At 37.9% G+C, this 22,061-nt stretch overlaps 1 pseudogene; it reads left to right on the top strand.

Annotated features, from left to right (window-relative positions):
- The first annotated feature begins 217 nt into the window (after nucleotides 1-217).
- Nucleotides 218-314, top strand: LOC130025866 (uncharacterized; annotated as a pseudogene).
- Nucleotides 315-22,061: the final 21,747 nt, after the last annotated feature.

Raw genomic sequence — 22,061 nt, 5'->3', positions numbered from 1 at the left:
ATTATTTTGCAAAACTTATGCCCTGGGTATGGTAAAAGATAATATGGTAAAAACCAGACTTTTCCTTCTGGGACATTAATGTTCTAAATTTATCACTTCAAGCTGCTTTGAAATACCTTCCTAGATTGGGAATCACTGTCTGCCATAGGAGTGAGTAAGGACAACACTCAAAGAAATCAGAAGAGAAAAATAGGGAAAAAATCAGCTCTTATACTCAGTTTGGCAACACATATACTAAAATTGAAATGATACAGAGATTAGCATGATGCTTACACAGAGATGACAGGCCAACTTGTAAAGTGTTCCATATTTTTCTTGCATTAAGAATTAACAGGGCTACTTTAAGCTAGGACAAGCCCCACAAATACTCAAAATTTCGATATAAAGATAGCAAAAATCCCCATCACAATGATCTCTCTCAATGTCAATGGACTAAGTACACCAATTCAGAGGCACAGGATGGCAGGATGAAATAGAAAACTGAACCCAACATTCTGCTGCCTGCAAGAAAAATATCTGAATAATCAAAGCAACCATGGGCTCAAAGTCAAAGGCTGGAAAACATTTCTTCAAGAAAAGAACACCTCCAAAAAGCTGCAGTGGCCATACTAGTATCAGACCACGTGGACTTCAGGCTAAAGGTTATAAGAGACAGTGAAGGTCATTTCTTAATGATCATGGGATATGTACATCAGAAAGAACTCACCCTCCTCAATGTATATGCTCCTAATGACAGACCAGAAAAATACGTAAAAACAACTTCTAATAGACTTAAAGAAAAACATTGATAGCAACACAATACTAGATGGAGATTTCAACAGTACTTTCTCACTTCTCAATAGATCAAACAGACAAAAACTCGGCAAGAAAATATTTTATTTGAGGGAAATAATGTACAACCATTGGCTTAGAGAAGAAATCAAAGAGGAAATAAAAAGATTCCAGAAAAAAATGATAACGAGGAACTATCAGAACGTGTGGGACAGAGCAAAAGCAGTTCCAAGAGGAAAGTTTATAGCTCCGCCAGAATTCAACTGGAAGATAGAAAGGGCCTACAAAAATAACTTACAGCTCAAGATTTTGGAAAATACCAAGAAAAAGAGTCCAAACTAGCCAGGAGGAAAGAAATAATAAAACCTGGAGCAGAAATCCATGAAATATAATCCCAAAATACAATCCAGTAGACCAACAAAAGCAAGAGATGGTTCTTTGAGAAAATAAATAAGATCGATAAACCACTAGCAGAACTCACAAAGAAGAAAAGAGAAAGAATCCTAATAAACCGGATCAGAAATGCAAAGGGGGACATCATAATAGAAACTACAAAATCCATAGGATCATCAGAGATTATTTTGAGAATCTTTACAGCAGGAAATGAGAGAATCTTGAATAAATTGATAAATTACTGGATTCCAATTACCTCCCAAGGCTGAACCAAGAAGATTTTGAAAACTCGAACCCATCACTACAAGGAAATTGAAATGATAATCAAAAGTATCCCCCAAAACAGGAGCCCAGGCCCACATGGATTCACTAATGAAGTATTTCGAAACCTTTCAAGAGGACCTACTGCCAACATTTTTTAAGATTTTCCAGGAAATTGAAGAAACAGAAATACTCCCAAACAATTTCTATGAGACAAAGATCAGCCTGATACTCAAATCAGACAGAGACACCACAAAAAAGAAAATTACAGACCTATTTCCTTGATAAATCCAAAGATCCTCAAGATTATACCAGCAAAGAGAATCCAGAAACTCAACAAAAGGTCACACTCTATGACCAACTAGGTTGATCTTGGGGATGCAAGGATGGCTTAACATTCTCAAGTCAAACAACAGAATACACCATCTCAATAAAATAAAGATAAAAATCATATGATAATATCAATAGATGTAGATAAAGCATTTGAGGAGATCCAGCACCCATTCATGATGAAAAACTCTCAACAAAATGGGAGTTGAAAGTACTTTCCTCAATATAGTCAAAGCAAACTAACACAAACCCACACCAAGCATTATTCTCAACGGGGAAAAACTAAAGGCTTGGAGCAGAAATCAATGAGCTAGATTCCCAAAATAAAATCAGGCACAAAACAAGTTACCCACTCTCACCACTCCTATTCAACATAGTACTTTAAGTACTTGCCATATGATTTTGGTAAGAAAAAGATATCAAGGGCATCCAGATAAAAAAAAAGGAAGAACTCAAGCTTTTACTATTTGGAGATGACATGATAGTATACTTAGAAAATCCCAAAGAATTTACCAAAAAGCTCCTGGGAAGAATAGATTTTTTTTACTAAAGTAGCATAATACAAAATCAATATCCAGTAGTCCATGGCTTTCCAAATACTATTAATGAAAGAGAAAAAAGAGATAGGCGAAAAACAATCCCATTCACAATAATAACCTCAGAAAATAAAGTATATTAGAATCAACTAAAAAGGTTAAGGAACTATACCAAAAACACTCTACAAAACACAACTTCATGAAATAAAAGAGGATATGAGGAAATGGAATCACATCCCATGCTCATTGATTGAGAGGATTAACACTGTCAAAATGGCAATACACCCCAAAGCGCTATAAAGATTTAATGCGCTTTCTATAAGGATACCCATAACATTTTTCAAAGAAATATATTAAACCCTCTTGAAACTCATACACAACAATAAACTCCCATGATGAGCTAAAGCAATCTTTGGTAAAAAGAAGAAGCGAACAGCTTCCACAACTTCAAACCCTACTACAAAGTCGTAGTAATCAAATTAGCATGATATTCAGATAAAGAGAGGCCTCAGGTCAATGGAATATAGTCAAATATCCTGACGCTGGCCCTCAGATTATTATTACCTAATGTATCATAAAGGCTCAATAAATATGAAGTTGAGCAAGGAAGTCTCTTCAACAAGTGCTGCTGGGAAAACTGGTCGGCAACATGCAAAAAAAGTTTAACTCAGACCTCTTTATAGTGCCAGGCACAAAGTCAGATCAAATGAATTAAAGAACTCAATATCATACCTGAATTCTTAAGATATATGGAGAAAAATGTGGGAAGATCCCTCCATGACATTAAAGCTAAGGGAAACTTCTAGAATGATCCACCACTGACCAAGGAAGAGGAAGTGAAGATAACCAAATGAGACTACATTAAACCAAGAAGTTTCTGCAACTCAGAAAAAATGGTGACCATGCTAAAAAGACAGCCCACATAATGGGGAAAATTATTTATGCAATACCCATAAAATTAACCCCTTATTGTATATAACCCAAGATATATATGGCACTGGGAGAACTTTATGAGAAATAGACATCCAACCCCACCAAAACATGAGGAGAAGAAATCAACAGAAACTTCCTCAAAGAATAAATACAAATGACCAACAAACAGAGGTAAAATTTTCTACATCGTGAATCATCAGGGAGATACAAATCCAAACAGCAATGAGATATCTCATACCACAGAGATTGACACACATCAAAAAGAACAAGAGCAACCAATGTCAGCATGGAAGTGTGGAGAAAGGGTCTCTTCTTCACTGTTGGTGGGGATGCCGATAGGTTCAGCCTTTTCGGAAAACAATATGGGCATTTCTCTGAAAGCTACAAATTGAGCTTCCATGAATCAAGCAATACCACTTTTGGCAATATACTCCCAGGCCCCAAAACACACAGCAGAAATGCTATCTGCACTTCTATGTTCATTGCAGCACTATTCACAATAGTGAGAATCTGGAAACAACTTGAATGCCCAGGAATTCTCAATGATTAGTTAGAGAAACTATGGTATATCTAAACAATGGAATACTATGCAGCTGTTAGTGAAAATGAAGTTGTGAAGTATGCTTATAAATGGATGTACATGAAGAGTATCATGCTGAGTGTGATGAGTCAGAAGGAGACAGACAGATATAGGATTACATTCATTTGTCGGATATGAAAAATCATAACTTTAGATTAATACCTTAGGACAGTAGAAATTAGGGACACGATGATTGGTCCACTGTTAGAAGACTACCTTATGGGCTGAGGGAGATGGCAGTTGGGATCGAGAAGAGACCACTATGACAAAGATAGTTGGAAATGATCATGCTGGAAAAGAACTGCGAAGTGAAAATAGGTAAAGGAAGAAACATGGTAACCTATCAGTTCCTGTGTTGTAAACCATGATGCCTCAAAAGGGAGAGATTGGTAGATAGGTAGATAGGTAGAAGAAAGGGAGAGACAGGGGGCGGGGGTGAGGAGAGAGAGAGGGAGAGAAAGGATTTCCGGGGGAAAACTGGGGACACTGTAGGTGGGAAATGTTCACTGGTGGAGCAATGGGTCTTGGAACACTGTATGACTGAAACCTACTCATGAACAGCTTTGTATCTCTTTATGTTCTAGTGATTCAGTCAACCACTCAATGGTGATTCAGTCAATCACTCATGGTGATTCAGTCAATCACTCAATCAATCAATAAGTAAATAAATAAAAATCAACTCTTTGGGCCCAACCATACCTAGAGGGCACTCCAGCTTTATAGGCACATGAATCAAGTATCTTCTTAGTTTAAAATGAGTGTGGTATGAGTTTGTCACTTTCAAACATAAGAATTCTGATTAATCACCATGGAATGTTTGTTTAATATAATGTTTTCTGAATAATTTTTATGAGACAAGATCTGTGAATAAAACCTTCAAGTGAAGAAAACAACATTCAATTATTTCTGTCACTTATTCATTTATTCAATTATTATTATGGAGAATAGGATTCAGGTGAGAAAACAATAAATCTTTTACTTATAGCATGAACTTCTAATGTCTGGACTGCAAATTTCTAACATCTTTAGAATGGCTATAATATAGCTAGTTCTGCTTGAGAAATAATTGACTTCTGTCCAATATTCTGAATTTTGCCTTATTGTGTGGCCTGAATAAGTACTTCTATGAATAGAAATTATTAATTATCATTAGAAGCCATTTGAATGTTAACAATAGTTGTGATTTATATTTTAATCTAATTACTTTTTCTAAAAGAGATAAATTTGTATGTGGCAGATTGAATCCAATTGAGTCCTGAAGAGGTCAGGGAGTAAATGAAAATTATAGGAAGAATTTGATGAATTGGAGGAGGGGAAGGGCTTAAAGGCCAACATTTTTCACCACCTGAATTTAATAAAATTTATTTATTACGTTATCTTAATGAATGACAGCATCACTTGGTACAGTAGTTCAGATGAAATATAGGATTTTTCTAAGAACACACACACACACACGGATACATGCACACATACTCATTCTCTCTCTCTCTCTCTGTCTCTCTCTTACACATGCATGCATGAATTCTTATAAACTCAACATTCTCACACAATAGCACTCAGAAACACACACACTTATAATCTCTTCCCATCTTTCCACCCTCCCCTGCAGTCCACACCACCCCTGATCCCTATCTCCAGCTACTTAAATATATGCTACCCATCTACAGTTTTCATCCAAGCAATTGCTAAAGAAACAACAAAAGTGTTCATGTGTGTACAGATTTACTCATTTTATTTTGCCTCTTTTATATACCTTAGGCCTTCAACATTTTAAAAACACAATACTATTTACTATAGAATATACCACTGCCACCCCTAATATCTACAAGCTACTAGAGAAAAATAAATTATCAAAGAAGCTACACAACAGGCCTGAATTTTCTTGTTTGGTATCAATTAACCTCTAACAAGTTTTATAATAGGTTGGGTCCAAAATGCTGCTGCGTGTCAGTATTTCCTGGGGCACTATCTTGAGAATCCAAGTATGGAAACCCTTGCTCATAGCATTGTCACTCCCGGTGTGGGTGTGGGCAGCAGCATTGATGGTATCTGACCACTTTTTTTTATGCATTGCCTCACTTTTTATTCTTTTAATGCTTACTACTGAAACACCATGAGGTACAGTTGTAGACTTACAAATTTTTGTGCTTGGGTTTCAGTTATACAATGATCCAGTACCCATCCCTCAACCAGTGCCCATTCTCTATCATTTACATTTTTTTTTAATTTTTGTTAGTGAAACACCATGAGGTACAGTTATAGATTTACATATTTCTGTGCTTGGGTTTCAATTGTACAATGATCAAATACCCATCCCTCCACCAGTGCCCATTTTCCACCACCACGGGTCCCAGTGTCCCTCCACCCCCTATCCCCCCATCCCACCATGCCTTTGTGGCAGGGCATTCCTTTTGTTCTCTCTCTCCTTTTGGGTCTTGTGGTTTGCAAAAGAGGCATTGACTGGCAATCATGTCGGTCTTTACTCTACTTTCAGAATGCTTCTCCAATCCTGGGAGGATCCTCCAAACACCCTTTATTTGGTGCTCCTTACTCTATATGAGCTCCCTTTCCCCCTAGAATGTGTGGCTGGATTCCAAACCATGGAGCAAAACTCCTGGTATTAATCTCACTGGCCACTTTTTGAATGAAAGCTGGTGTCTCTGGTCCCATGCCAAACAATTTAAACAAGCATCTGCAATAAAGATTCCCCACTTATTTTGTGAAATGAGGGTCTTTCTTAAGAGCCTTTCAGACTGGAGTGATAGCTCACTGGAACGACTGTGGACTTTGCCTGCAAAAGAAACAGATTCATTTCCTGGCACAACATAGTACCCTGAGCAACACTGGAAGAGACCCTTGAGCCAAAGCAGCACCTGAACATGACTGGATGTGTCCCCAAAGAACCAATAACCATCAGAACATCTAGTTAGAGTAACCGTCAACAAAATAGTGCCTCTTTTCTCCATTCATAATACTCAAAATTCTGACTGCAATATCATTAAGAATACTAAATAGTTCCCGTAAATTTTATTCTTCTTCACATATATTTACTCTAAAATAATTTAGATTTCGTTTTAAACTACAGGTAAAAAAGTAATATTATAACTTTTTTAAAAAATTAAAAATAACACCTATACATAGCCAGGTACGACTCAAAAAACAAAAAAGCAATCAAGCAAGCAAGCAAGAAAGAAAGAAATTAAAAATTAAAAACAATGTTGTTTCCAGTGCTAAGGATCAATCACAGATCATCATACAATGGAAGGCAAATTCTGAATCACTGAGTTATAACCCTGTTCTTAAATATTTACAAAGGTCTTATTTGATGTCTCATTACATTTTCTCTTTTTATTAAAAAATGATTTTTGTAGTAGACCTGATTGCCACCTTACCTCCTACTTCATGCCCTTTGCTTCTCTTGTATATTTTAAGATACATATTATATTTTAATATAAATAAATATGTATAAATACTTATAAAATATTGTATATTTTAATATATATATCTTATATATTATAAGACCCAGTTGTCACCTTATCCTTCCTAAATCCATGCTTTCCTTTGACAGACTTTCCAAGATCATGTATGGCTTCCTTTAACTTGGCAAAAATGGAAACCTTATTTTCTGTATGCTCTCACGCTAGAGGTGATGATGTTTTTGATCCTGGAGAAGTCTTTTCTTGGGAGTTTTCTGGCTGTTTCTACTTGACTTCAAAATATCTAAAGGTAAGTCATCATCTTTTTTTTTTACGTTTTTGGGTCACACCTGGCGAAGCACAGGGGATACTCCTGGCTCTGCACTCAGGAATTACTCCTCACGGTGCTTGGGGGGACCATACGGGATGCTGGGAATCTAACCTGGGTAGGCCGTGTGCAAGGCAAATGCTCTACCTGCTGTACTATAGCTCCAGCTCCCCCCGCATCCCCATAATTCATCATCTTGAGGGCCTCAGATTATTACCTTTGATTTAGAAACTTCATCTTTACATTGACACAGTAAATTGAAACCACAAAATCATTGAATGGCATGTTATAATTGTAGCAGCCATGAGCAAACATTGATAAACCATAAGTTGGCATAAATGAATTCTGTCTCAGAGGCTTCACTTCTGAGGATCCCTGTCTGTTACATATACCAGGATCAGAATCTACATCAGGCCATCAGTAGAAATTGTCCAACCGAAAGCTAGCCATCCACTGGGATCAGAATCCTTGATCCATCTAACTTGTAATTTTTCATTCATGACTTGTTGACCTTGTTTCAGTTGGAGACATCCAGAGCATCAACTCAGCTTTCCAGTAATTTCCACAAGAAATCCAAATACCTAAGAATGTTATCATTTCTTACGCCACTGTTAAAGATTTTTTTGGAATCCCACGGCAAGATACTATCATTAATGTTATAATATTACTGTTCTCCATAGTCCAGATCTCCCGAAAGAACTCTCTACCCTTCTCACTCCAAGTGCAGACTCCCGTTTAAGATGTTCCTGAGCATACTTCTAATAGTGTCACTCAGGTTCTCCCCTAAAGTGTACAAGTTAATTTCATACCACTCCAAGTTCTTATTCCTAAACTACCAGAGTCGACTTTGTCCTCAAACTTGTGTTCTCCCTTGAAGAAATACCGTGCTTCCTTTCTCCACGTCTCTCTTTGCTTGCTTTGTTAAACGAGTGTTCTCTCTTGAACATATATTCCATTCCACCCTACACCTGTTTCACAAGTTTCTAAGTGTTTTTCAGTAAAATCTATTTTGCTTCATTAAACTGAAAATTTTAAAACACCAGAGCATTGTTAAAACCAATATTTGTATCTTTAAATGACAAATTTTGAAAATGAAAGGTGGTAAAGCAATGGAATACTACTCAGTTGTATGAAGTGAAATCTTCTTATTATTTGTATAAAAATGGATAACATGAGGATATTATGGTTAGTGTCATAAACCAGGCAGAGAAAGATAGGCATCATACAATTTCATGCATATGTGGCATATGGAGAAAACAAATTAAAAGAATAAAATGTGACAGACAAACATCTAAATCATTATTTATATTCTATGATTTATAATTCAATTAATAATGGTTTGTCATACACATAATTCCAACATGACACTCCTCATTCTCTCAAAAAATAACCCCTTCCTCTCCCCAAACCCCCAGAATCCCTCCCACCCAATCCCCTGACTCAATTGTGTGGATCAGTTCTCCCCTTACATTGCCCTTGAACCTTTGTTGCTACCTTGATGTGTGTCTTTACATCCCATATATGAGAAAAATCTCTCTGTATCTGTTCCTTTCCTTAAGGCTAACTTTACATGCATGATATCCTCTACTTTCATCCAATGTTGAAAATTGCATAGTTTTGATCTTTTCAAAGCAATTAAAAAAACTATAGAACTATAAGACTATTTAGTTACCAGAAGGAAAGGTATAATCAAAGTGGAAAAATTGAACAATGGTGAATGACAGAGTAGGCTTTCTGTGGTGAGTGTAATGTGATACATGCAGGTTGATTCTGCATAATCCTAAAATTTAAGCAGTTCTATAAAGTAATTATAAATAACAAAAAAGTATTTAAATAATTGGCATTTATCTATGGTTTTGACATATCTTTTGTGTCAAACTATCAGAAATAAAAATAAAGTGAGATAGAGATATGGTGTATCACTATACTTTTAAATAAGAGAAGTGATGAAAATTTCTCTGTCTTGATAAACTGTCATATAAATTGAATCCATAATCAAATTTATATACTCAAGGAAAAATAAAAGTCAACCAACGTAATCTTTTGCCTTCACTCAGGTTCCCATCTATTGATCTCTGGCAGACAAAACAATTTTTATTTTATTTTATTTTTAATTTTTATTAGTGAAACACCATGAGGTACAGTTGTAGATTTACCAATTTTTGTCCTTGGGTTTCGATTATACAATGATCAAATGCCCATCCATCCGTCATTGCCCATTTTCCACCACCATGGATTCCAGTATCCCTCCCACACACATCCACCCATACCACCATGCCTCTATGGCAGGGCATTCCCTTTTGTTCTCTCTCTCCTTTTGGGTGTTGTGGTCTGCAAAAGAGGCATTGAGTGGCAATCATGTTCAGTCCATAGTCAGAATTTTATTTTCAAGAGATTTCTTGGCAGAGATTTGGCATTCTTTGCTAGCAACCAACTCATTTTCTTCTGCTTTTTTTTCTAGAAATATATATTTATACTAAGACTGACTAGTCATGGCACCAAATGACAAATGTCCCTGTTTTTACTTCAGTTGTGTTGACTAATTATCATATATTATTTGCAGTGGATAGAAAATAACTGCCCAAAATTCTTGGGGTAATGGAAAATGTTTATTCTTCCCTTAGTTTGGAAAATCCCTGTCACTAGTATAGTGACATTCATCGATATTTGCAAACACGATGATTAATAAGAGGTAAACCATGACTGCCACTTCAAGGAAGAATGGGCCTTCAGCAGACATCTTCTTTTGCAGAAGGATGCCTCTGGCCTGGGTGTGGGTAAAACAAGAGAGCTGTGAGCTACTGGCAGTTAATACTGCTCTGAGGCTATGTGGTGATACTGCTGGGAAATGTAGAGAGCCCTGATTAGGTAGGGTCATGGGGGAGAATGGAATGATGAAAAGAAAGCAGAGCAACAGGACAAGGTGATAGATTCCTTTGTATAAAAGTTTTCATCTCTATTGTACTAATCTGTGAAAAAGAGAACCAGCTTCTTATCATTCTTTCTGGCAATATATTATACTTAAATAGTGCTTCAGGAAAAAAATGGCCCCCTTGTTAGTTGATATAGCCTGAATATCTGTGAGGTCTTTGAACTCTATGTATACACTGCTGATGACTTAAACCAATCTCACTATTTAACTACCTAAACTGCTGTGGTCTCACCATTTAACTCTCTAAACTCTGATGGCTCCAAATCTTCTAAGATCAACTTTCATCTCTTCCATGATATCCAGGATTCTCTTCCCAACCTTCAACTCTCCCTTTCTTTCTCCATCTCTCTACCAACTATGCTCTCCATGCCAAAATTTGCTAAGACAAGCTTTCTTGAAACATAGACATAAGTTGACTTCTCTTTTTTTAACATTTAGGCAATTTTGATTTACAAAGTCATTTATAATGGAGTTTTGTCATACAATATTCCAATTCTAATCACACCACCAGTGTCTTCATCCCTCGACCAACAAACGACCCATTTCGCCCAGCATTCCCACCGATTTCCTTGACGAACACATTTTGAAGTTTAACTATTATACTTTGGGTTCCATACTTACAGTGGTTTTGGCATTGGTGGTTAAGATATACACCTCAACTTTTTCATGCTGGCCTTCCTAGATCAATGCCAATTTATACCATGTAGGGAAAATATATTAGAACAAAACATTAAGCTCCAATTTTTTCCTTTTTTTTCTTTTTATTAGTGAAACACCATGAAGTACAGTTATAGATTTACAATTTTTGTGCTTGGGTTTCTATTATACAATGATCAAATACCCATCCCTCCACCAGTGCCCATTTTCTGCCACCATGGATAATATCCCTCCCACCTCCACCCCCAACCCATCCCACCCTGCCTCTGTGGCAGGGCATTCCCTTTTGTTCTCTCTCTCCTTTTGGGTGTTGTGGTCTGCAAAAGTGGCATTGAGTGGCAAACATGTTCAGTCCATAGTCTACTTTCAACATGCATCTCCCCTCCTGGTTGGATCCTTCAAACACACTTTATTTGGTGCTCCTTTCTCTATCTGAGCTGCCCTTTCCCCTAGAATGCCCGGCTGGCCTCTAAGCTATGGAGTAATGCTCCTGGTGCTGATCTCAGCTATTATTGGGTATTAATCTCGTATTTTGTTACTTTATATCCCCCAGATGAATGCAATCTTTCTATGTCTATCCCTCTCTTTCTAACTCATTTCGCTTAGCATTATACTTTCCATATTGTACCACTTGTATGTAAATTTTATGACTTCATCTTTTCTAACAGCTACATAGTACTCCATTGTATAGATGTACCAAAGTTTCTTTAACCAGTCATCTGTTCTTGGGCATTCAGGTTTCTTCCAGTTTCTGGCTATTGTATAGAGTGCTGCAATGAACAAACAATTTCAGATGTCACTTTGACTATACATTTTTCCCTCTCTGGGATATATTCCCAGGAGTGCTATTGATGGGTCAAATGGGAGTTCAAGTTCTAATTTTTTGAGAATTGTACATACTGTTTTCCAGAAGGACTGAACCAGTCGACATTCCCACCAACAGTGAAGGAGTGTCACTTTCTCGCCACATCTGTGCCAGCATTGGTTGCTTTTGTTCTTTTGAATGTGGGCCAGTCTCTGAGGTGTGAGATGGTATCTCATTGTGGTATCTCATTTTGATCTGCATCTCCCTGATGATTAATTATGTAGAGCATTTTCTCATGTGCTTTTCAGTCTGCCAGGGGGTTGTCCTGTCCAGTTCACACTATTTTCTTTTCGATCAGAATTGTTTAAAGATTATTTGATAATTATTTGATAATTATTTGATTATTTGATAAATTTGGAGCTTAATGATTTGTTCTCATGTATTTCCACTACATGGTGTCAGTGGGCATTGATCCAGGAAGGCCAGCATTAAAAATTTGCGGTGTATGTCTTAACCACCAATGCCAACACTACTGTAAGTATGGAACCCAAAGTACAATAGTAAAACTTCAAAATATGTTTGTCAAGGAAATCGGTGGGAATGCAGGGAGAAATGGGTCATTTGTTGGTGGAGGGATGCAGACACTGGTGGTGAAAATTCTCTACATCATTAATCATCAGGGAGATGCAGAACAAAACCACAATGAGATTCCATCTCACACCTCTCCCAGGTGTGAGAGAGAGAACACAGGGGATTGCCCTGCCACAGAGACAGGGGGGATGGGGGGATGGGGGTGGGAGGGATATTATCCATGGTGGTGGAAAATGGGCACTGGTGGAGGGATGGGTATCTGATCATTGTATAATTGAAACACAAGCACAAAAAATTGTAAATCTACAACTGTAAAAAAAAATAAAATAAAGGGAAAAAATTAAAAAAAAAAGAAAGCAAGAGATTGCAGCCTAAAGAAGAAAGGATTATACTAGGCACCCTTTATGTACTCCTGTCCCCTAGGAAAATCCATCTTTGGGAAAAGTATGTATTTTACACCATTAACTTTTGAATTTTGTGGGACTGGACATTTTTATTTCAGAATGGATACTTCTTTTATAACCTAATCCTTTAAAAAACTATAAAAGTCACAACTTCATCACAGTCTTCAGCAGAAGATTTCCAATACATAAGAGATAAAAATAAATACACACTCAATCATGATTTGTATGAGTTATGCTTGTTCAACACATTGGTTACACAGGAAAGCAAAATATTGGTACTTTTGTATCCAGGTAATGAGTGTTTTACTGTTCAAGCAGAAAAATGGCCCAGAATATTCCTTGGAATCTATTTGGGTCTTAGTTCTCTTATGCTAAGAAAAAAAAACCTTCCTTTTTTTGGTTGTTGTTGTTACTGTTAAAAGTTAAATAAGGGGTTTGATCAGGCATCCTCATATTTTGTGCTATGAATTATAAATACTTCATATCATATATGTTATCTGCTGGTGTTGACTAGATTATATCAAGATCATTTTTAGCTATACGTTTCGATGATTCATCCTTGATTCACTGATTGATACTTTAAAATGTCCCAGTTCATTCTCATTCAGAGAAGTCATTTATTTTTCCTAGTATTGATGTGTACAGGGAATTTGTCACAAAATTCTTTATATAAAGTATATTGAGGGACTCAATGATAATGTTTTATTACAATTTTGCAAAGAATTAAAAAAATACACTTTTAAAAGATTTTCTTAGTTCTATATATAAAAGCTAAAGTACAAAAATTAAGGTTAACTCAATATTTTCTAAAGTTGTTACATTAGCATTTGAAAAGAAATTTTAAAAGATTCAGGGAGATGGGATGGGAAAAAATCATGGATCCTTAAAGATCAGAAGAAGTCTTTGCGTATGTGGGGCAGGGGAGTGTCTAGGAAAGTTGAGATCACACTCAGCTATGTGATCTAATCTCTATATATCTAATATCTGAATTAGATACCAATGATATATCCTCACAGATGTACTCATATGACTATCATGTACAGTAGTGAGACCAAGAGAAATAATTCTTAGCATTGACATTCTTGGAAACGGAAGTAATAATCAGGTTTATATGATTAAGTTGTTATGATTTCATAAGCAGTGTTTGTTTCCTTAACCAAACTGGAATGTCTTTAAAAGACCAAATATAGGAAACTTAATTCACATTTAATTTAATATAGATAATGCTGAATTTACAGGTTAAATAGAGATATCTTTTCAAAAGTCTTTCAGAGACACTGTCCTTTACTTGTTTTATTAGGAACTGAATGTGGTAACCTATAATCTCTAATTCCATCTGTAGTCCTCCCTACTTTGTTTCTACCAATTCAAATAAACTTCACTTTGGACCTAGTTTTCAGTAATCTCAACTAAACTTATAGTAAAAAAAACATTCGTAATCATTAAAAATCATTTCTAATAAAACATTTAATTAAAAAGTTTAATGCAGGCAAATACTGTTTTAATCTTTAAAGTAAATTGAAAAATCAGAATAATACTTGGTAAAGCATAGAAACATAGCAAAAAATAGATGGTATATATCTTATTTGCAAATTGGTAACTGTAACACATTGTCCTTTTCCATTTCAAGGATGAGATGAATCCATAGAGTATATTTGTTCACGAACAATGCTATATTCTCTCATGGATGCGTATTTAAATACTTGCCAATGTGCCTGTTTCTCAACGTTTTGAGTACTATAGTCCTCTTTTCTATTGTTAGATCTTTCTCTTGTTTATTTTTAGTTTATGTTCCAATTTTTTTATTTTTAATTTTTAAATTTATATTAGTGAGATACCATGAGGTACGGTTGTAGACATATGAATTTTTGTGCTTGGGTTTCAATGATAAAATGATCAAATACCCATCCCTCCACCAGTGCCCATTTCCCACCACCAGGGATCCCAGAATGCCTCCCAACCACCATCCCCTCATCCCACCCTGACTCTGTGGGAGGGCATTCCCCTTTGTTCTCTCTCTCCTTTTAGGTGTTGTGGTCTGCAAGAGGCATTGAGTGACAATCATGCTTGGTCTATATGTACAGCACTCTCTCCCATCCTGGGAGGACCCTCCCAACACCCTTTCTATAACTTCCCATTCTTTCCCATGCCATACTTCAACCCCCAGCCCCTCCCCAAAACAACCACATTTGACAGCATCTCAAACTTCAGAACTTTTATTAACAACCAATTAACTACGATGCATCTCTTTAATTTGTTAAAAATTTATTAAAATAAACAAACTTTGTATGGTATTTCTGTGTTTGTCTAAAGCAACCATCTGGTACCTCAAGTGGAACCTACCATTCCAGCTACTCACATTACGTAGCCATAGTAGAGAGAGATGTCCATCTCTTTTTCTCTCTCAATAAAGAACTGCACTTTCCCCAAAGAGGTGTGTTTCGCAGCATTCTCACGCTCCTGCTGAGCCTTACTTTTCATAGCCTCACACTCTGGTCTCTGCTCTTTGGTGATGGGCTTTGACACGACTGGCTCGGGAACATTGGGCTTTCTCCATGGAATCGGTTGGAAACAGAAGTCTTGGAGGAGAAACTGACTCTGACCTTTGGGTGGAGACTGGCGCTTGTTCACAGACACAGGAGGAGCCTCCCTCTGGAGAGAAGTGCTAGCTGTTGTCTTGTAGGGAGCAGGTTTAGAAGCTGCATCCTGAGGAAAGGGCCGGCTAGTAGGGTTCAGCAAACCTGGTCGAGATGGGTTGGTTGAAATGGACTGAGCAGGTTTGGCAGGACCAGGCAAAAATGCAGTGGTTGGCCGGGAAGAATTGGCAGCAGTTGGCTGAGCTGCATTGGTAGAGCCGGGCTTGGCAGGGTGAGTTGCAGCAGGACGATGTGAGGCCACAGACTGTGGTCTCCGAGGAACAGGTCGAGCTTGAGGCCTCTCCATGGTCAGAAACGGCAAAGGTACCAATTTGACCTTGCCAGGAGGTGGCAGCTCAGACTGGGGTGGAGATAAGCGTTTTTCAGCAGGGCTACTTGGTTTCTGTGCTTTGACCTGAGTTTTCTCAAGGCCTTTTCCATCCCGGGTAGCACCTATCCATGGCTTGACAGCTGAGGATGGCTTGACATCTTTGGGGTTCTTTGAGCTAGCCAGGACCTGGGAGGAAGAGATTCCAGGTTTTGGATCACTCTTCTTCCCCAGAGCATGAAACACTTGCACAGACTCCAGCATGTGCATGCCTACGCAGCTGCGGGGCTTTTTAAAGGCCTCTTGACAAAGCTCACGTTGACTTTTCTTGCGTTTCATCTTGCCAATGGTGGGCTTTTCTTCAGCCTTGACCTTGTTCCCTGGATGCTTACACTCCTTAGCTTTCTTACAGTTTACTCGGGTGTTTTCTATCTTCTCCTGCCCATGGCTCTTTGTCTTGCTGATCCTGCTGGATGCAGCTTTCTGTGGTTTGCTGTTAGTTTTGGCCGTGGTCACAGGACACCTATCACTGGCTGCAGCATTACGAACAATCCCCGCTCCCCCTAGCAAGCATTCTTGGACTTTTGGCTGGATTTTGGCCTTGGGTTCTCCCTCAAGAGGTTCAGAAGCCTCCTTTTTGTTCTTCCGTGTTGGATGGGAGGTCCCCTTAGCGCCACTTGAATTTTCATGCACCTGCTTCAGAGTGATGGTGTCAGTGGTGTTCATTACCTGCAGATCTTTGCATTGTTCTAGGTCGACTGGGATCTGGTAGGTCTTCAGAGATTTTGAGAGCCCCGTTTTCATCTGGTCAAAATTCGTAAGTTTTTGTTCCTGAGTTGGAGTTGAGGTCAGCTCCTGGTTACTTTGGGCTGCAGATATCATGGGAACTTCCCGAAGCTCAGGTGGTGGATTCCTCTCATGTCTTTGAATCCTGCTACTGCATGATGGGGGCATTTCTGAAATTTGTGTCAGACCCAATGTAGGACCTGAAGCTTGCGATGGCAGGGAAGTCTCCATCCCCAGGTAATTCATCACTTAAAAGGAACCAAGGAAGAAATCAGTCCCTGGGAAATGAGATATTCCCTCCACACAAGTAGTGGTGCAACAACAGTGCACCTACCAGCCATAGGCAAGGCATTGTTACTGGCTATTCTAAGGATAATGGACAAGGCCCTGTGCTACAAGTGGAGGTAAATGTTGCAGTTCTTACTGTTTGTCATGTGGTGCTGCTGTTTGTGGTTCTATTTGTATTTGAAAGAGTTTCAGTGTAAACTGCACTTAAAAATAAGAGACTTGGAACAGAAGGATAGTCCATTTGGTAAGGCACTGGCCCTGCGCACAGCTGACCTCAGTTTGATCTTTAGTATCACGTATGATCTCCTAAGCACCTTCAGGAGTGATCCCTAGCACAGACCCAGGAGTAATCCCTGAGCCGTACAGGCTTTGACCCAGATTCAACCTGCTCCAAACTAAAGCTTTTTTAAAAAAAATAAAATAAAAATAGATATTTTTAAACCATTAAGTTCCATACAGAGCTTAGCATTGTAAAGTAGTCTAGTCTCAATGTATTTGATTTCTTGAAAAAATAATAGGACGTTCATGTCCTGGAATAGGAGTATGAATGATATAATCTCGGTGTATTTCACTTAAATACCACCTGTCTATGGAGAGTTTTCCTCTATTTTGACCCCAATTTTTGAATGTTGTTTCCCTTCTCTTCGTTTTACTCACCTTGCAAACTCGATTCTGTGATGGGTTGAGCAGACAGAGAGAAGTCGATTCCAGAGGAGGAGGCTGGTGGTTGGTTATTTGGGGGCTGGACCCCCTTGAGAACCATAACCATTTCTCGCGATGAGTTGCTGTAAGTTTGGGGGGCAGAGCCCTTTTGCCCTCTGTATGTCATGGAGTCATAGAACTGCGGGCCGGAAAGGAGAGTTCCCAGAGTCCCTTGATGATAGTAATACACCTGGCTTCCTTCCTGGTAGGGAAGTGACAGGCTTTGACTCTGATGTGGAACCAGAGATGGTGTTCTCTCAACAAGACTGGCAGAAAGTGATGGGTACACAGACACCGTGTTGTTGGTATCTAGGATTTTCTCATAGCGAGCTGCCATAGACATGGAAGAGACAGCGGGGTCTTGGTCAAGGACAGTCACAGAAAAGTCTCCCATGGAAGACTTCTCTTCAGCACTTCCTGCAGTATCCCATTCCAAAACACTCGGGTAGGAAGCAGCTGAGGTGGATATATGACTCTGGTGAAACACTCCAGACAGCATTGCTGTGCTGAAATGTTGGTAAAGATAGGCACTACCCATCAGTGGTTGGAAAGAGGTGCCAGAGGCTGAGGGCAGGAGCCAAGCAGAACTACCAGCTGGAGCAGATACTCTGGAGTAGTTGCAGACACTTCCTGTTCGGGAAGCTGCATTGTTCACCACGGGAAGGGAAAGCTGCAGAGTATGTGCAGTTCCCAATACAGATGGATTTTGAAAATTTTCTGTAAGGAACAAGAGGGTGATGAAAAAAATCTGTGAGACTAATAATCTCCTTCAACGCTGAGAGGAACAATCTGAACTTAAAATTTAAGCCATCGAGATGCTTCTAGTACCAACAGTCAACTGAGTTTCCTAAATTCCAACCACTTGGGGTGATTCAAAGCCTGGAACCTTTGGGCACTTTGTGTATTTGGTATTGTGCTCTCAAAGTAAACACAGAACTGTAGAAGGACCAGGTGATCGTGTCTGTACCTGGATTTCTTGCTTACAGATAGTTTCTCCTTAGCTTGCTCTCCTATTGACTCCTATGCTATTTCCTAGAATGGAAGCTTTTCCAAACTAGGAAGTCTAAGAGAATGGGAAACATTCTCTGGACAAGAAGAAACTTGAGGCCCAGAGATGGCAAAGAGATTTCCTAAATTCCAATAATTTTTATTGGGCGGGGCGTGGGGTGGTGTAGAGTGTGGACCAACAACTGACAGTGATCTTGGGTTCTTCTTGGCTCTGCACTCTGGAGTGACCCCTTAGAACATTTGCGAGAGTGTATGCCGTGACAGAGATTCAACTGGATTGGCTGTGTACAAGGCAAGTGCCTTATCCACTCCAGTACTGTCTCTCTCTGTCCCTTATGAATTTCCAGGTTACACAACCTAAAGCATGTGGACTTTTGGCCAGGACCCTGCATGATCAATACAAGGCCAGAAACCGGAAGGAAGATACCTTACGTTAAGATAGGCATTTGTGGTCTTTGCAACTATTACCATTGTAATCATCAGGTTTCCATTTGACTTGTGCGATGAGTACCTGTTACTTACGGTTCACATACGACTTAATCTTGTTGATGCATTGAAGGTTACCCTCATTTTGGATCCACTTCAAAAATGACTGCTTGAGTCTTTCCCAAGAAATGTTTTTGGAAGCAAAACTTTATTGAAACTCTGTGTCTTAAGTTGTTTATCTACAATGTAGTTACTAATAATTCTAAGAATAATAATGCATACATGAATATAATTTTTCTATTTCATGTGATTTACATAGGAGGAAGGGTAAAGAAAAGATCATGAAAAATATGTATCGCAGAACTGAAAATGAAGTATATATATATATATTAATGAAATCTGGGCTCTTTAGCAAGCAGCATAGTACAGTAAGTTATGGAGAGCAGATCCAAGAGTAGGCCTTGAATAACAGTGGATGTGGTCCCAAATAAAACCAAATAAAACAGTACAATAAGGTTATTAATAAATCGTTCCACATATGTAATATGAAGAGAGTATTCTATTTTAGAAAAAAACTGCTAGCCAAAAAATGGAATAGAAGGTGATTTTTGAGTGCACACTTTACCAGTCCATTAAAGAGAAAGGATTTATCAGTAATTACATAACAAAAAGAAAATAGGAATAAATGTGATTGTATTTCATAGACAAGAAATGTTTTAAATGAGGAAAATACAGAAAGAAACTTTGAAAGTACAAAAAAATTATTCTCATGAGTACCTTTGAATATTAACCAGCAAACAACACGTGTTAAACATAGCAGAGGATTTCACTTGATCACACAAGAAACAGAAAAGACCATTTAAAAAGTGATCACAAAATATTGCAAATTTACTTTCAACCCCTAGATTAGAATTAGCTTTATCAACCAGGAAAACGTTCTTCTCAATGGTTAATAAATGAGCACCAAAATCCAACAAAATATCTTTAATGTAGGAAAACTCATAATTCACAAATATGACAAAAACGTGTAATTAGACATGTGAGACTTGGTTTTTCTGTTTCCTCTTAGGATCTAAAAACAGAAGTTGACTATTACCAAAATACTCTCATGTTAGGAAGAAAAAAATCACATGAAATAATATTTGTAAAGATGACAAGCAACTTTATCCTGGAACCTACTTACCACACAAATGAATCAAATCTCCTGATTCAAGTTAGAATATACCTTTTTTTTTATTTTAACAGGTAGCGCGTACATGTACTTAAAAACCAGAACTTAATAAAAACATTGAAGATTGTGTGTCTTCCACCGCCCTAGATAAGCACTATTAGCTATTTATGGGAAGCATCATTTCTGAAGCGTGTATATACTCCAAACTGTTAAGAACCAAGTACCGTGTTCTAAGAGATAATCAGGAAAAAAGCCAGCAAGGATGGCTTTCTGATAAACTGCTTTTCCTACTGGAACCCTATTCAAGGCATAGTATACTTTCTAGTCCTGGCATTTATTGAAGTAAATTGCTTTGACTTGCTCTCAGTGTATTTAGATGAGCATATTTAATATATATTCTTTCTTTTTTGATTTTAAACCTTTGGTTCTCTTCAACATTCTGTCCAAACGTTTTCCCCTTCCTTGATAATCGACGTCCCTTTTCTTTCTTTCTTTCTTTCTTCTCTCTATCTTTCTATCTTTCTTTCTTTCGTTCGTTCTTTCTTTCCTATTTATTTCTCCCTCATATCGTCTTGGTTTCAATTGGTCAATGTTTGATGAAAGTGATCCCAAACTTTCTTACCTTTGAGGGCTTGGTAAGCCCTCCCTACCACTCAGCACTGCCCACCTTCCTCATGTCCCATTTTTTCTTATTACCTGGTTTAAATAGAAATCTCAAAGATCAATGATTATTACTTTGTAATATCACTATATTTAAAATACTGAAGTATACATACAAGTGGAGAGACCATTAGAGAGAACACACGCTAGAATATATTAACAGTTTTCCGCAGCATCTCTATTTTCTGTTTCTGTAAAAATACTGTCTCTGATTTACTTGTTTTCAATGAATATCATGTAAAATTCACTATTAAATGGAAAAAGGAAACACAGAGAATCAACACTCATATATATTTATATGTGTGTGTGTGTGTATTTGAGCTCCTAAGTATGTCTAAAGTATAATATAATCAATGAGGAAAAACACTTTGTATGTGAGAGAAAGTAAGCCAATGTCTAAAATCACACAGCAAATGTCAAAATCAAGCTAAAATGAGGCTTATAAAATTCTACTTCAATAATTTCTTTCATTACTACGTGCTGTTTTTCCTTGACTGCTAAGTTTAGGGATGATAAATCTAATGAAAAGCTTTGAAAAGTATTATTCCTTACCTGACATGGTCAGAGAAGAGTAAATACCGATGAAAGGTAGACGAGAAGAGGAGACGGTACGAGAGTACGTCTGAACACTGAAGCGGCTTACGACCGCAAGTGTTCAGTAGGGACGACTGCTCACTGGTGATTGGTCATTGGTCACTCGTCACTTGCCATGATGATTCAAATTTGTTTACAAGCAACTACATGGGACCCCCAAGATTCTACCAGTTGGTGGTTGGATGGGTGGGAGAATGATGTCATAAAGTAGGCAGTTGAAAGGTAGAGGCTAGCCAATCAGGAGAGCAGAATCCCAAGAAGAAGACCGGATTGGATAGAGAGCGGGGTAGAATGAAGCAGGCTAGGGAGATGGAATCCTACAAGACGGTTATAACAGTTTCAACTTCGTCAGACTCTTGTGTTAGAAAAATACTCCCATGATACTCAAGAGCTTAGCTATTTCATTAAAACATCAAGAAAATTACGAAATAATCCTTTATATTGCACTGTTAAAGAAACAACATTTGGTATTACTAGTATATTTTAGATAACGTTTACAGCACAGCGGGTAGGGCATTTGCCTTG

The sequence above is a fragment of the Sorex fumeus genome, unplaced genomic scaffold (assembly GCF_029834395.1).
Source record: "Sorex fumeus unplaced genomic scaffold, SorFum_2.1 ptg000032l, whole genome shotgun sequence".
In the NCBI taxonomy this organism is placed as follows: domain Eukaryota; kingdom Metazoa; phylum Chordata; class Mammalia; order Eulipotyphla; family Soricidae; genus Sorex; species Sorex fumeus.
The sequence above is the reverse complement of the archived record's forward strand: the minus strand, read 5'-3'. Positions and strand labels throughout refer to the sequence as shown.